The 16079-nt window shown below is 37.4% G+C and overlaps 1 pseudogene; it reads left to right on the top strand.

Moving 5' to 3' along the window:
• The window catches only part of LOC100584871, a 32543-nt pseudogene extending 17333 nt beyond the window's left edge, over positions 1–15210 (top strand).
• The last annotated feature ends 869 nt before the right edge of the window (positions 15211–16079 follow it).

The raw sequence follows: 16079 nt of genomic DNA on the forward strand, positions 1-16079 counted from the left end.
ATGGCAACTACTGCTTCCATAATACCTCTGGATGTCAGCCACAATGTTGTAGCCTTGGCTGCCTTTCCATTCCATTTCAATACTCATTTCTGCCCATATTTGTATATCAATGTATTTCTAAGCCACTAATAGTACTGCCTTGTGCTTTCAAGTTCTTAGGATCACTCTAATGCTAAAACTCTTTCATTTGACCTATTATCTGTCATAGCCCTGCACCAACATCCTGACCCTCAGCCTCCAACACAGCACAGATCCATATGTGCTTTCCTAAACCACCCTTTACCCCTCTAACACAGATCATATTTTTCTGATCAGACTAGTTTACTTCACCAACATGTCACCTAAAAGCTAGTTTCTTCCCATCTATTCAACTGAATTCTTGTTCAAGGGAGGGCTCTTATTCTTCCAAAACTTGGGGAGATGTCTTAGTGCTGTGGGCAGATATCAATTGCAACTTATCCAGTATTATAGCTCACATCAGAGTCCTCAACCCCCCATATAAATAAACCCCTGATGTGTTTTCCCTGTTGGGCATCTAGATATGCCTGGACACGTTTGAATCCACAGTGGGTACTACCACAACTTAGCCTCTCACTCTAGGACTCCTGCCATACTTGAATAGCTTTTATAATTAAAAAATAACAAACAAACCTGTGAGATCAAAATGAGAGCAAGCATGCAAAAGTGCTTTGCAAATGCAGTGTATTATAATAAGTTCCTTATTGTTTATTTGTTTAGTAGAAATTCATGTCCATGGGGGAACTGAAGGCATCAAATTGGGAAGATTAAAAAACTAAAAGACTAGAATGATTAACTGAGGGAGAAATCAAGTTGATAAACACATGGAAAGCAATTCAAAATCTATGCACAAATAGAGTTTCTGTGGGCCTATTTGAATGCAAGACACACTTGTCAAATGAACAGATGCAAAAGTTGGAAGATGGTTCTGGAAAACTTAAAAAGTAGTAATACTTGGTCTATAGACTTTAGGCAACAGGAACCTAAGTGAAGCTGTACAGCATGGAGTATTATAAAGCTTGACTCCAGAGGTCAACTGCTTGGTTTGAAATCTCAGTCCTACCACTTATGAGCTCTAGATGAATTTTGACAAATTACTTAATCTTAGTTTCTCATCTGTAATAAATTACAGATATATGTGTCATCTCCCCCATAGGTTGCTTTTTCTTCTTTTTTTTCTTTTCTTTTTTTTTTTTTTGCAAGTACAGTGGTCCTTCAGTATCCATGGGGGGTTGGTTCCAGGTCCTCTCTCAGATGCCAAAATCCATGCATGCTAAAGTCCGTTATATAAAATGGTATAGTACTTATATATAATCTACATACATCCTCCTATATACTTTATCTCTAGATTACTTATAATATCTAATACACTGTAAATGCTATGTAAATAGCTATTTTACTGTTTTGTTTAGCGAATAATGTCTGTACACTACAGACACAATCATCCTTTTTTCCCAGTATTTTCCATCTGTGGTTGGTTGGATCCAACCACAGATGCAGAATCATGGATACAGACTGCCAACTGTATTATATGAGTCAATACATATAAAACAATATCAGGTCAGGCACATAGCAAGTGCTCAATATAAATAAATTTTATAATTCATCTACTCATGCCATTGTATTTCATAAAAACAAATTGAAGAGGACTATAGCTTACCTAAATTTTCAGTAAAGCAGAAATTTAGGGACTTGTATTTTTCAGTTAAATAGTTTGGTGAATGTTATCTGTAATTGAATTGAAAATTACTTTTTTTCTTTAGGTTTAAGCAAAAGTTAGAGAGTAGTCCAGAATATTCAAGTGGCTTAAACAATGCACATTATACACAACTAGGTCATTCATCCTTTTTCTCACAATATGGGCAAAAGGACACACTATCACAGAATAAGATCAAGAAATAACAGTTGCTATTAAAATGATTAAAAATCTCATTTACCCAAAATGACTGCTATAAATGGAGATCACTCTCACAATTGCTATAGAAAACTATTAATATTCATGTACACACACAGTTTTATTTACAAATACCAGAGAGTTTACAGTGTACTTCGTTTTAAACAGCTGCCATAAATGAAAATCACTTTTGTTACTACTATAGAGAGCTGCATTAATAATCATATGTAGATACAGTTGAAGTTCTGAATATTAGTGAGTGTAACAAGTAATTTGTCCTGAAGTGCATCCTTATAAAAGGAAATTACTTTCACAACCATTTAGAGCTTACTTACTAATCAAACATAGATACAGTTCTTGTTACTAATATTACAGTTTATTGTGTAATATTTGAAAGTAATTGTACTCTAAAAACATTTATTTTTGACAATTTTTGAAAACCAAATGCTTAACACAAGCCACAAAATGTTTGCACCATAACAAGACTTTCAAAATGCTGTTTACTGAAACACGAATTTGGAGCAATGATTTTTTTTTTAATGATCAGATACCAGTAATGCTTATATTCTCTCCCAGAAAGGCATGGGGGTGAGTCAATAACATTTCCATTGGTCTAAAAGCAGGGCTGTCTGCCAGAGTCTGGACTCATAAGCAGCCTGTTGGCCATATTTAGCAGAGGAGCCTGCAGTTGATTAGCTATGCTCTGATGATGAATATCCTATCATTGCCATCAAGGAAAATCACTACAGTATAGAGAACTTGTAAGACTATACTGTAATTCATGTTAACCAAGCTTGAATATGTACATGTGAAAACCCTTAATATGAAGATCTGGTTTAGTGACATATATCCTCATGGAATTTTGTTAATAGCTGATCCTCAGTGCAGTTAACTTAGTCATTTTGAGGGTGATTATCCAGTTTCTGGGTTACCCATGTCCTGCATTTTCTCCTACCACTTCCTTTGGCTGACATCCCTTTGACCATTTCACTGTTCATTAGCACCTGCAAAGGATAACTGAAAGCAGATGAACGCAAACCACTCAATTATGCTTCTCATAATTAGCAGCTCTATGAAAGGGTTCTGTCCAGGAGGTGGTTGCAACTATTAGGTAAAATTAGGTTTCCGGATTATCAGCGGGTTTCAATTATCCACGTTGTTTCTGTCCCTCATGACCCTGCATAATCCAGAGTTGGCCACATATGCATTATTTGCCTTGCCATATGGAGAAAAGAGTGGGTCTTTAATAGGAAAATTAAAGATACTGGCTCTCTGTTATGCTGTTTCTGTTGAGAATTTTCTCCCTAGTTCCTCTTTTGTATAGCTAACTAAAAAGTACATGAGGCTCTGAGAATCCACATTAATTATTCATTTAATTATTGTAATTGGTAAAACCCTGAAAGTAATCTTATGGACATGTGGATATTTCCCCACATTTCTCACATTTGAAGAGTTTTATGTGAGAGTTTAAAATACTTAATTTGGCAACTCATTACTTATACAAATCTCAATAAGAAATATTGTTGTCAGGAAGTGCCAGTAATAATGCTGTTGGAAGTTTATTCTGTGATGCATGAACAAGGGTGAGTCTCCAGGGAAAATAAGACTTGTATATCTTTCTAAATCGTGAAATCCTTTAGTCTATTGTAATCTTTATTGTTCCATGCATTCAAACATTTGTATTATAACAGTATTAACATTTTAGAAAATAGGGATAATCATAATCCCACCAGTGATAATCAGTTTCCATTTTGTGTTATATGCTTGTAGAACTTTTCTGTTCATAAATAGATTAACCTATCACCCTCCAAGAGGGGTCACATGTAATGCTGGTTGTTTTTTTGTTTGTTTTCTTTTTTGTTTGTTTTGAGACAGGGTCTCACTGTCACCCAGGCTGGAGTGCAGTGGCACGATCATAGGCACTGCAGCCTCCAACTCCTGGGCTGAGCCGCGAGGCTGAAACTCCCACCTCAGCCTCCCAAGTAACTGGGACTACAGGCATGCACCACCACACCATATATATATAGTCTTGCTATGTGGCCCAGGCTGGTCTCAAACTCCTGAGCTCAAGCAATCCTCCCATCTTGGCCTCACAAGGTACTAGGATTACAGGTGTGAGCCACCAGCCTGGCCTGTAATGCTGTTCTCTAACTTCTTTTTTTTCTGTCAATATGATGGAAAAAAATGTAGGTAGGTTTTTTGTGCTAATATATATGCTTCTACAACATCCTTTCAATTGACTCTCTAGTATTCCATTGTATGAGCGTGCCATAATTTACTTAAATACTCTAAGTTTGGATATCTAAATTGTTTCCAATTTGAATTACAATAGCCACAAGAAACACTCTAGGATATAAACCTGCACATTCTTAATATTCTTGTTCAAAGGATATGGATGTGTCACCAAGCACATTTTTTGCTTGCCAAATGCCCTAATTTTAGCCATACTGAGATTGTACAGATTTGTTATGAGTGAAAACAGCAACATAGTCCTTATGATTTAACACTCAGGATACAGTGTAACTTCTGAAAGGGGTTTAGTTTAATATGGTACAGCGAATTGTCACACTGATCTTGTTTTCATTATAATTTCTGTTTCATGCACATATAGATATTTAATCTTTACAGTTTACTGATATCAATTTAAGAGGACAGCTTGGCACCAAGAATACTTAATTTCTCTCAGTGAATTATCATAATAAAACCCTAACTGAATATATTTCAATGAGCACAATCTACAATGACAATTTTATTATTTCTTTGATATACCATTTGCACAGCTTTCTCTATGTCAATTACAACTCAAGTGTTCTTTTTTTAAATCCCATTGGCTGTACCTTAAAAATATATCCTCCATCTGACCAGCTCTTAAAACCTCCACTACTGGCCAGGCACAGTGGCTCATGCCTGTAATCCCAGCACTTTGGGAGGCTGAAGCAGGTGGATCATGAAGTCAGGAGTTCAAGACCAGCCTGGCCAAGATGGTGAAACTCTGTCTCTGCTAAAAATACAAAAATTAGCCAGGTGTGGTGGCGGGCACCTGTAATCCTAGCTACTCGGGAGGCTGAGGCAGAGAATTGCTTGAACCCAGGAGGCAGAGGTTGTAGTGAGCTGAGATCGCGCCACTGCACTCCAGCCTGGGCAACAGAGTGAGACTCAGTCTCCCAAAAAAAAAAAAAAAAAAAAAAACTTCAAGGTTCAAGGCATCATCATCTATTCCCTTGGATTACTGTAGTAGTCTCTTAGTTGGTCTCCCTGCTTCAGACTTTGTCCTCCTTTGGATAAACAATCCACTGCAATGAGCTCAGTGTGCTCTGTATCCTTCATTCATCCACTCTGAAACATCCCATAAACATTTCTTAAACCTCACACACCTAACTTATTCAGTCAACAAATATTTATCAAGAGCCTATTATATTACAGACAGTGTTGTATATTCTAGGCATATATCAATGAACAAAACAAGACTTTCTACCCTAGTAGAGTTTCCATTCTCTGTGGGAGGGAGCAAGTATATAATAATAAGTAATTTGTGAAGTATATGTTAGAAAGCAATAATGCTATGGGAAAATATAGAGCAAGAATGTAGGATTGGGAGTGCTTGCATGTGTTTATAAGTGCTGTGTCTGGATGTGCCTCTGTGTGTGTGTGTGCAGTTTCACTATTGTTCCTTGCTACAGTGTTATACTTGGATTTGACATATTTCTTGGGCTATATTTTGTATAGGTCAGAGATTCTATCTATATGCAATATCCTGGTTTCTGACATGGCTTCCCCATAACTTGGCTATTATATGTGGTGATCTTCCTGCACTTTCCAGCATACTCTTGTTTTCGTTCCTTGAATTTATTGTTATTCCTTCCATTGCCTTAACACCTAGTGCATTTAACTCACTGCCCTCTGAGCCAGTGGTGGAAATTATTGCTTGCATCTTAAGATTTAGTTGGCGGGACGGGAACAGTGGCTCATGCCTGTAATCCCAGCACTTTAGGAGGCTGAAGCAGGTGGATCACCTGAGGTCAGGAGTTCGAGATCAGCCTGGCCAACATGGCAAAACCCCATCTCTACTAAAAATACTGTAATCCCAGCTACTCAAGAGGCTGAGGCAGGAGAATTGCTTGAACCCAGGAGGCGGAGGTTGCAGTGAGCCGAGATCGCGCCATTGTACTCCAGCCTGGGCCACGAGAACGAAACTCTGCCTCCGGAAAAAAAAAAAAAAAGAATTACTTGGTGATCTTCTACCACAACAACTTCTCCCCTTCTATTTGGTCTTCTCTCTTGTTTATGCCTCGGGCCTGCCAGTGGCAGTCAGTGACACCCACATGCATTCCTTCACCCGAAAAGTTTGATTGAAACTGCCATAGTCAGAAATGAATTATTGACCAGCAAGGAATTAGACATGGTGAGTCAACTGGTTATTTTCTTAGAAATATGTCCAATTCTACTCAGAACCAGTGTTATTTGGCTTTAAATCCTTCCATCGTTGATCCGGAAGATGTCCAAATATCTAAGATGATCCTGGGCTCCCTTGATTTCTCAATTCTGAGACGTTGGCTTACTGTGGAACAATGCTTTAGGTTATCCCTAGGGGTCTCAAGCAAAATGGAATTTCTTTATCTACTGAACAGCCTGACTGTTCAGATAAGAGGAATTTAATTGACTTACCTATTTAGGAGATTCTGTTTTGAGATGAGCTATGGAAAAATACAGCTCCAATAGGAACTTTTCACTTTTCTCTCCTCAAAACTCTGTTTTTCTCCTAGTCCAGCCATGCTCATAGGGGTTTTAAGCGGATTAATTAGTGCTTAAAAAGTACCTTTATAAATGAAAAGCAGCTAAGTACAAAGATAATCTTTTAAACTCTAGATGTTTGCCTTTTTTATTCATATTACAGTTCTAATTTCATACTTTTTCCATAATGTCACCAGATTGTAGGTGAGGTCCCAAAATAGACAGTTACTAGGACTAAAACTGTTGTATGACCCAATATGCAAAATAGTTCTGGGAAAAGAATGCTGAAATTGACTTGATTGTAGCAATGGCCTATTCTTTTAAAAGGATTCTTGTTTATTCGATGTCATAACAGTTTTTCAGGGATTTGGAAATGAGAACACTTGTATTTGCTGTAGTGCAAAAAAAGCTATTTATGTAACAGTCATCACAGATTAGCTATAATGCCATAAGAAAGTTTGTTTCAAAACTCAGTCTTGGAATTTGAGTTTAGCAATAGGTCAGATTAATTTTCATGAAAATCTTGGTATTGTAAGTCCTCGTTCTCCTTCCTTAAACTTTTCATTACATTCTTCACAAATAAAGCTTGGTGGGTTTTTTCAAGACATTTCTCTTCCCAGACTGATTTAAAAAAATTCATTTGGATTTATAACCAAGTGTCTAGGTGAGAAACAAATCAAAATATTAAACCTACAGGCAATGCAGAAATACCATTGCATTGTAATGATTTTCTATTCTATTTCACCTTTCCCAAGTATCTTGCAAAAAAAAAAAAAGGAAAGCAAAAGCTATAATAATAATATGAGCTGAAGCTACCAAGTTCTGAAATAGGCAGGTTACTGAAAGGTAGCTCAGAGAGTATGTGGGTGTATCATTGTTTCTAACTTTGAACAAGTTTCAACTTTTGTAGCTACTCTATAATTAGTACATAGACTATAATAAAGGAAGATTTGTTAGTTTGCTGCATCTACCTGAACAGAATAAGGATCTACTGTTGTCCATAATAAAGATAACGATTACTTAATAGTCTTCTCAGCTAGCTCTATGCATTACAATATTAAGGAAGCCAAAAATTTAACTGCTCTGTCATATGAATGTATTAATTTTGTAAACATTTTTCTTTGAAGATAATCTTTTGTCCTTTTAGGAATTCTATCCGTATAGTCTCTGAAAAATCAAGTGAAGAAAATTGATATAAGCAAATGAAAATATATACATATTATTCTGATGTAGATTTCTAATGAATATTTATTCTGTAATATGTCTTCAGTAATTAATATGTCAGATGCATTTAGTCAGTTAAAGGAATAATAGTGAATATATGAGAAGAGCTGGAATACTTGGCAAACTATTTTTTAAGGAAAAATAGAGAATAATTATCTATGATATTCAATAGGTAAACTAAATGGCTACCCTCTAGGGAAAAAAAGCATTTACCTCTATAAAACAATAGAATTCTCACATTCTTTGGTGATTATATATTAAATTCAGTATCTAAAGGGTGAGCATGTGCCACTTTGGCTGCGGCTTATAAAGTATTTAAGAGGTGGAAAGCTAACAGTAAAAATAAATGACCAACTTTCAGTGTGTATAAAAGGTTAACAGGGCGATGGTGTAGACCTATGTTTGACTGGTGGTGTTGCAGTTTCATCAATTTATTAACAACCGGAAGAGGGATGAACATAAGACCGAGTTGAAATGAGGCGGGAATTATAAAACGCTCCTGGGGAACTGAGCAAATGTTATCATTGGGCAACAGATGAACAATGACAGATATAATTTAATGTCTCTGTGTACAAGTCAATGCACGTTGGAAAAAATTAAACTGCTGCATACTCTGAAAGATTCTGAATTAGCACATCTTGAGGGAGGTAAAAACAAAACAAAACAACAACAACCTTAAATGCTGACCACAGACAGCTCAGTGAGATTGTCTGCTCACTGTTCAGTTGTGGTCAAATACCAAGCAAAGTATTAAAACTGCCATGACCCAAGTGAAGAATTATTCAAAAGATATAATGATATACCACATACATCACACATCTAAGCTTTGTGATCATAACACACACACACACACACAAATAATACATACATATATGCATAAAAGTAGTCATTTGGCCTTGTTTAGAGCAAACAGATGTTTTTCAACTTTATTTTGGTGTCATGAAACACAATTAAGGAGATAGATAATATTTCACTGTCACTTAGTGTCACAAAATAAAACAGGAAAAGATATGAAACCACAGTTGTTTGTCATAAGTAGATAAGGAGGAGAATATCTAATCATAATGGAAGGCTGTACAAGATAGTGGCTATGAGCGTGGGCTTTGACATCAGACACACCTAAATTCCAATCCCAACTCATCTATCAAAAGGCAATCCCTGCCTCATGAGATTAACCCATTGTGTAGTAGGTAGTAAGTTTTCCCCATAAGAGTTTAAAATAATATAAATTTCCTGTCATATGCATTCTGATAGTTTTTATAGAACTCAGTAGGTTCTGTTGGATTGCTTATAAGTTTCTTTAATAAATGTTTGTGCCAAAATAAAACAACATGCATTTTAAAAGTACACAAATCACAAGCATACAGCTCGATGAAATTTCACAGAATGAAAACGTCTTGTAACCATCGCCCAACACAAGAAATAGAGAGTTACTCAAACTCAAAAGGCCTCCCTCATTCCCCTTCCAACTCATCATTCCCCCTGGTTTCCCAAGGTTTTCGCTATTTATCACAGATAAGTTTTGTGGTTCTGAACTTTATATAAATGTAAAAAGAGTATGTAGCCTTATATGTCCAACAGCTTTCACTTAGATGGTGTTTGTGAGATTCATCCATGTTGTTGCCTACGGTAGTAGTTTGTTCATTTTCATAGCTAAGTATTCAAGTTGTCTGAATGTACCTCAGTTTATGTATCTGTTCTGTATAAATAAATATTTTCTTTTTTCTGGCTCTGGTATAATGCTTCTGAGATGCCCAAGTTTCTTGGTGAATATATGTACTCATTTTGTGAGATTTGGAATTACTGGGTCATAATTATTTAGCATATATTTAGATTTAATCAAAACAGACAAGTGGTTTTCCAAAGTGGTTTTACCCATTTACACTTCCACCAGCATTGTGTAAGAATTCCAGTTACTTTAAATCTGTGATGATTGATTTTAGGTGTTAACTTGATTGAATTAAGGAATATCTAGAGAACTGGTAAAGCATTATTTTGGAGTGAGTCTGTGAGGGTGTTTCCAGAGGAAATTGGTGTGAGTCTACATGCACTAAACGGGAAAGATCTGCCCTCAATGTGGGTAGGCACCATCCAATGGGCTGGAGGCCTAGTGTATCAGTCCATTCTCATGCTGCTAATAAAGACATACCCGAGACTGGGTAATTTGTAAAGGAAAGAGGTTTAATTGACTCACAGTTCAGCATGGCTGGGGAGGCCTCAGGAAACTTACAATCATGGTGAAAGTGGAAGCAAATACGTCCTTCCTCACATGGCGGCAGCAAGGAGAAGTGCTGAGCAAAACGGGGAAAGTCCCTTATAAAACCATCAGATGTCATGAGAACTCACTCAGTATCATAAGAACAGCATGAGGGTAACTGCCCCATGATTAAATTACCTCCCACCAGGTCCCTCCCATGACATATGGGGATTATGGGAACTACAATTCAAGATGAGATTTGAGTGGGGACACAGCCAAACCATATCACTTGGATAGAACAAAAAGAGAGGAAAAGCAAATTGGTCTCTCTCTCTCTCTCCTGGATCTGGAATACATTCTCTTCTTCTGTCCTTGGACATCAGAACTCCAAGCCCTTTGGCCTTTGAACTACAAGACTTACACCTGAGTTCTCATTCTTCAGACTTGGACTCAGCCATGCTACCAGCATCCCAGGGTCTTCAGCTTGCGGATGGCCTGTCATGGAACTTCTCAGCTTCCATAACCCTGTGAGCTGATTTTACTAATAAATCCCCACTCATATCTGTCTCGATATATATATATATCGAGAGAGAGAGAGAGAAATACATATAGATATATAGAGACAATAAAATGTATATATATATTTCTCTATAGAGAAAATATGTATATATATAATATATAGGTATATATGTATGTATATATATTTTATTGGTTCTGTATTAGAGAACCCTGACTAATATAACATCCTAATCAACACTTAATTTGGAAAGTTTTTTTAAAAAAATTTAGTCATTCTGGTAGAAAATATTTGAAACTATGCATCTGACAGGGGATTAATATCCAGAATTTACAAGAAACTCAAACAATTCAACAATAAAAAGTAATCCCTTAAAAAGTGGGAAAAGGACATGAATAGACATTTTTCAAAGAATACATACAACTGGCATATGAAAAAATGCTTAACATGATTAATCATCAGAAAAATGCAAATTTAAACCACAATGAGATATCATCTTACACCAGTCAGAATGGCTATTATTAAAAAGATAAAAAATAACTTGTTGCCAAGGATGTGAAGGAAAGGCAACTCACATACTGTTGGTAGGAATGTAAAGTAGTACAACCTCTATGAAAATACAGTATGGAGATTTCTAAAAGAAGTAAAAATAGATGTAGCAATTTGATGTAGCAATCCCACTACTAAGTATCTATCCAAAGTTAAATAAATTATATTAAAAAATATAAATTATATCAAAAAGATTCCTGCACACATATGTTCATCACAACACTACTCACAATAGCCATGATATGGAATCAACCTAAGTGTTAACCAACAGAAGACTGGATAAAGAAAATGTGGCATATACGCAAAATCGAGTACTATTCAACCATAAAAAAGAATGAAATCATGTCATTCGCAGCAATGTGGATGGACCTGGTGGCCATTATCTTAAGTGAAACAAGTCAGACACAGAAAGACAAATATCACATGTTCTTATAAGTAGGAGCTAAATAATGTGTACACATGGACTTAGAGTGTGGAATAATAAACAAATGGAGACTCTGAAGAGTGAGAGGGGTGGATAATGAGAGATTACTTAATGCGTACAACATGCATTATTTGGTGATGGCTAACCTAAAAGCCCTGACTTCACCACTAGGCAATTTACTCATGTAACACAATTACACTTGTACCCTATAAATTTATACACTTAAATAATTTTAATTCCAGAAAGGAAAAGTGGAGATTAAAAAACAGTAACAGGGAGTGCCCATCCCACTTGAAATGTTGCTAGAGTTCATAGATCTAGCTGCTGCGTTCCTAAGCAAGCTAGGGGCTGCCGTGCACCAAAGCAGGAATCCAGGAGGCAGGAAGCTGTGCAATTAAAAGCATGTACTTAAAACTCCCAAACCTGCAGATACCGTGCACAAGAACCACCTTTAAGAGATTCCAGACCAGAGTAGCAATGTTACCACCAGCTTCGTGTGGGGATAGGATTCCAGCAAGACTTCTGAACTACTGTCAGGCATCGGGGTCTACGCCCTGGAGAAGGAGGAGGCAGACAGTAAGAATATCCCCAAGGAACTGCTCTAAAACCTGGGCCAATCACACAGCCACCCAAGGAAATGGCTGAAGAGCAAAAGGAATGACAAAGACTGTGATCATCAACAGGCCTAAACTAAATGGAGAGAACTTTCCAGGTGTTTCATGGGACTCCCTTCCAGATGAGCTGCTCTTGGGAATATTTTCCTGTCTGCGCCTCACTGAGCTGCTAAAGGCCTCTGATGTTTTAAGAGATGGTATTGCCCTAGCATTTGTTGAGTCTCTGTGGCAGACTTTATACCTCACAGGTAAAAATCTGAAGCCAGATGTGATTAGTGTGGGCTGGTTGCCTTTCACTGCCAACAATCATTTATGACCAACCATTGGTTGAACATTTCAGCCCTCTGCATATACAGCAGAGGGATGTGTTGAACTCAGTTATAGATGTGTCTGCCCTCCATGGCATTCTGTCTTGGGGCTCCAAGCTGCAGAATCTAAGCTTTCTGGAAGACCTATGGCTCTCAGATCCCATTATCAATAATCTTGCACAGAAGTCAAATTTAGTGCAACTGGGTGTTCTGGGTTCTCTTAATCCAGCTGTTCCAGACTGGATGAGCTAAATCTCTGCTGGTGATATGACTTCACTGAAAAAACATGTGCAAGTGGCTGTTGCGCATTTGTCAGAGAGCATCACCCAGCTGAATCTCAGTGGCTGCCGAAAGAATATCCTGAAATCCAATGTCTGTACTTTAGTTAGAAGATCCCCCAATGAGGGTCTAGATGTCCACCTAAACATAAGTGATAATGTCATGCTAAAGCTAAAGAATGACCGCTTTCAGATATTTTCCAGCTCAACTACCTCCAATACATATCACTCAGTCGGTGCTATGATATACCCAAAACGTTACTTGAACTTGAAGCAATTCCCACTCTAAAAACACTACAAGTCTTTGGAATCCTGCCAGACAGCACCCTTCAAGTGTTAAAGGAAGCCTTTCCTCATCTACAGATTAATTGCTCCAAGTTAACTACCACTGCCAGGCCAACTATTGGCAACAAAAAGAATTAGGAGATATGGGGCATCAAATGCTGACTGGCATTGCAAAAGTCCAATTGTCTATAAAGTATTTATTGCAAGATGGTGTCTCCCTTTTCTTTGGGACAGGGAAAATAGGCAGGAAGCCGAATTGCTGGAGTGCTTGGCTAGTTTTATTCTCGGTTTTCTCTTTGCCTTCATTCCAGGAGTATTAAGTAATGATTTAAGAGGGAAAACAATGTGCTTTTCTGACATGACTCTGAAGCTTCATCACTGATTTGCCCTTAAGGTAAGCCTTTCAAAAAGGCTTTTTGAAATGTTGGGAGAGTGAGCCTATAATTTCAAGACACCTTAAAAAGCAAAATTTGAGCCACCTCTTCTAAGTGCCCTTCTTATTAAGTCTATTCAGAATCAAGCTTAAAAATTACCACCAGCAAACAATCTTCATAGCCTATATGGTAACTTTTATCCGTTTAATTTTATAGTATTGCCTTATAAGACAGTTTGGAAGAACAATACGCTATTTTATTATGAGCTGAACAGAAAGAGAATCATAAGATAGTAGCATTTCAGGCAATTTCTTCTGGAAAAAGGAAAAAAATGCATTTTAATTTTGCCTTTAGATTTGAAATTAGGTTAGAGAAACAAATAGCCCCATGTAGTTCACCTTAAAACAAAAAAATAAATATATAAATAAATAAACAAACAACAAAAGGTAAAGAATTGGTATAGGATTTGAAAGCTCAAGAGACAATTTTCTATGACAGGCTAATTTGAGGTATCCTTTAATGCTTACTAAGGTAATATGTTTCCAGAATTCTAAATTAGGTGAAGAAATATAATTCTGGTTTTCTAACTTTGTAATCAAATTATATTAAGAGGGGTTCTTTAGCTTTCAAAATGACTTGCTTTGTTTTAGAAAGGTAGTATTAACCCAGTCTCTATTCTTGAAAAGTTTGATGGAAGAATTCAGAACAGTAGTTGCCTGCTGTTTTCCTTTAGCACTGGGTTTCTTGAGGTTACGTGTATATTAATTTGGAATCAAGTATTTTAAATTGTCTTTTTTTAATGATCTCTCACAATAATTATTCAAAACTATTCATTTTATAGGGTAATGGGGCCTAAAATTCCCTAAGAGGAACTGCATGTTCCCTTCAATTGAAAATAAACACTAGAAGCCTGAGCACGGTGGTTCATGCCTGTAATTCCAGCACTTTGGGAGGCCGAGGCAGGCAGATCACTTGAGGTCAGGAGTTCGAGACCAGCCTGGTCAACATGGCAAAACCCCATCTCTACTAAAATTACAACAATTAGCCAGTCATTGTACCGCACACCTGTAATCCCAGCTACTAGGGAGGCTGAGGCAGGAGAATTGCTTGAACCCAGAGGGCAAGGTTGCAGTGAGCCAAGATTACACCACTACACTCCAGCCTGGGTAACAGAGCCAGACTCTGTAAAACAAACAAACAAAACAAAACAAAAAAACACTAGAAGAAGGTATATAGGTATATGTTCCATGCAGTTTCAGCAGTAAGAACTACTTTCACCTGTGTAAGAGTTAAGATTCAGGTACTGAACATTTTGATAGCATCAGTGATTTTTTTTAAAAACTGGTACATAGAAGTAAAAAGATTATATTCTGCTTTTTAAAAATAACAAAAAAAAAACATTTAAATTGATGAACTCCTCATATGTTCAAAATGCAACAAAAAAAGCCAAAACTCATCATTCCTATTAACTTTTCTTTTAAATCAAAAAAATTTAATGTTAGGAACAATAGTATGAAATGCCCTTATCCGCTCAGACCTAAGTAGTGTTACACAGGAAATTATTAAGCTTCAATTTCTTAGTAGTTAAAAAATGCTAAATTCGACTTGAAATTATTGTTTACAGATTATTGACAAGGACTGGTCAAGGACTCTCACTTCTGGATGCCCTCAAACATACAGAACCCCCAAACTCAAGTGCAGCTATAACCTACTTTGCATAACCTACTTTGCCAACATGTCAGAGTAATCCATATTTTTGTGTGTGATTTCTACTTTTATAGACTTGTTTTAAAATAAAACACATTATTGTTTAAAAAAAAAAAGAGGCCAGGTGCGGTTGCTCACACCTGTAATCCCAGCACTCTGGGAGGCCGAGGCGGGCAGATCACCAGGTCAGGAGATAGAGACTGTCAGGCCTCTGAACCCAAGCTAAGCCATCATATTCCCTGTGACCTGCACGTACACATCCAGATGACTGGTTCCTGCCTTAACTGATGACATTCCACCACAAAAGAAACGAAAGTGGCCTGTTCCTGCCTTAACTGATGACACAGTCTTGTGAAATTCCTTCTCCTGGCTCATCCTGGCTCAAAAGCTCCCCTACTAAGCACCTTGTGACCCCCACTCTTGCCCGTGAGATAAGAACCCCTTTGACTGTAATTTTCCTTTACCTACCCAAATCCTGTAAAATGGCCCCACCCCATCTCCCTTCACTGACTCTTTTTGGACTCAGTCCACCTGCACCCAGGTGATTAAAAGCTTTATTGCTCACACAAAGCCTGTTTGGTGGTCCCTTCACACGGACACGCATGAAATTTGGTGCCGTGACCCAGATCAATCCACTGTCCTCCTGCTCTTTGCTCCGTGAAAAAGATCCACCTATGACCTCAGGTCCTCAGACCCACCAGCCCAAGGAACATCTCACCAATTTTAAATTGGGTAAGTGGCCTCTTCTTACTCTCTTCTCCAACCTCTCTCACTATCCCTCAACAACTTTCTCCTTTCAATCTTGGCACCACCCTTCAATCTCTCCCTTCTCTTAATTTCAATTCCTTTCATTTTCTGGTAGAGACAAAGGAGACACATTTTATCAGTGGACCCAAAACTCCGGCACCAGTCATGGACTCAGGAAGGCAGCCTTCCCTTGGTGTTTAATCATTGCAGGG

This window comes from Nomascus leucogenys, chromosome X (genome assembly GCF_006542625.1).
Source record: "Nomascus leucogenys isolate Asia chromosome X, Asia_NLE_v1, whole genome shotgun sequence".
NCBI lineage: Eukaryota > Metazoa > Chordata > Mammalia > Primates > Hylobatidae > Nomascus > Nomascus leucogenys.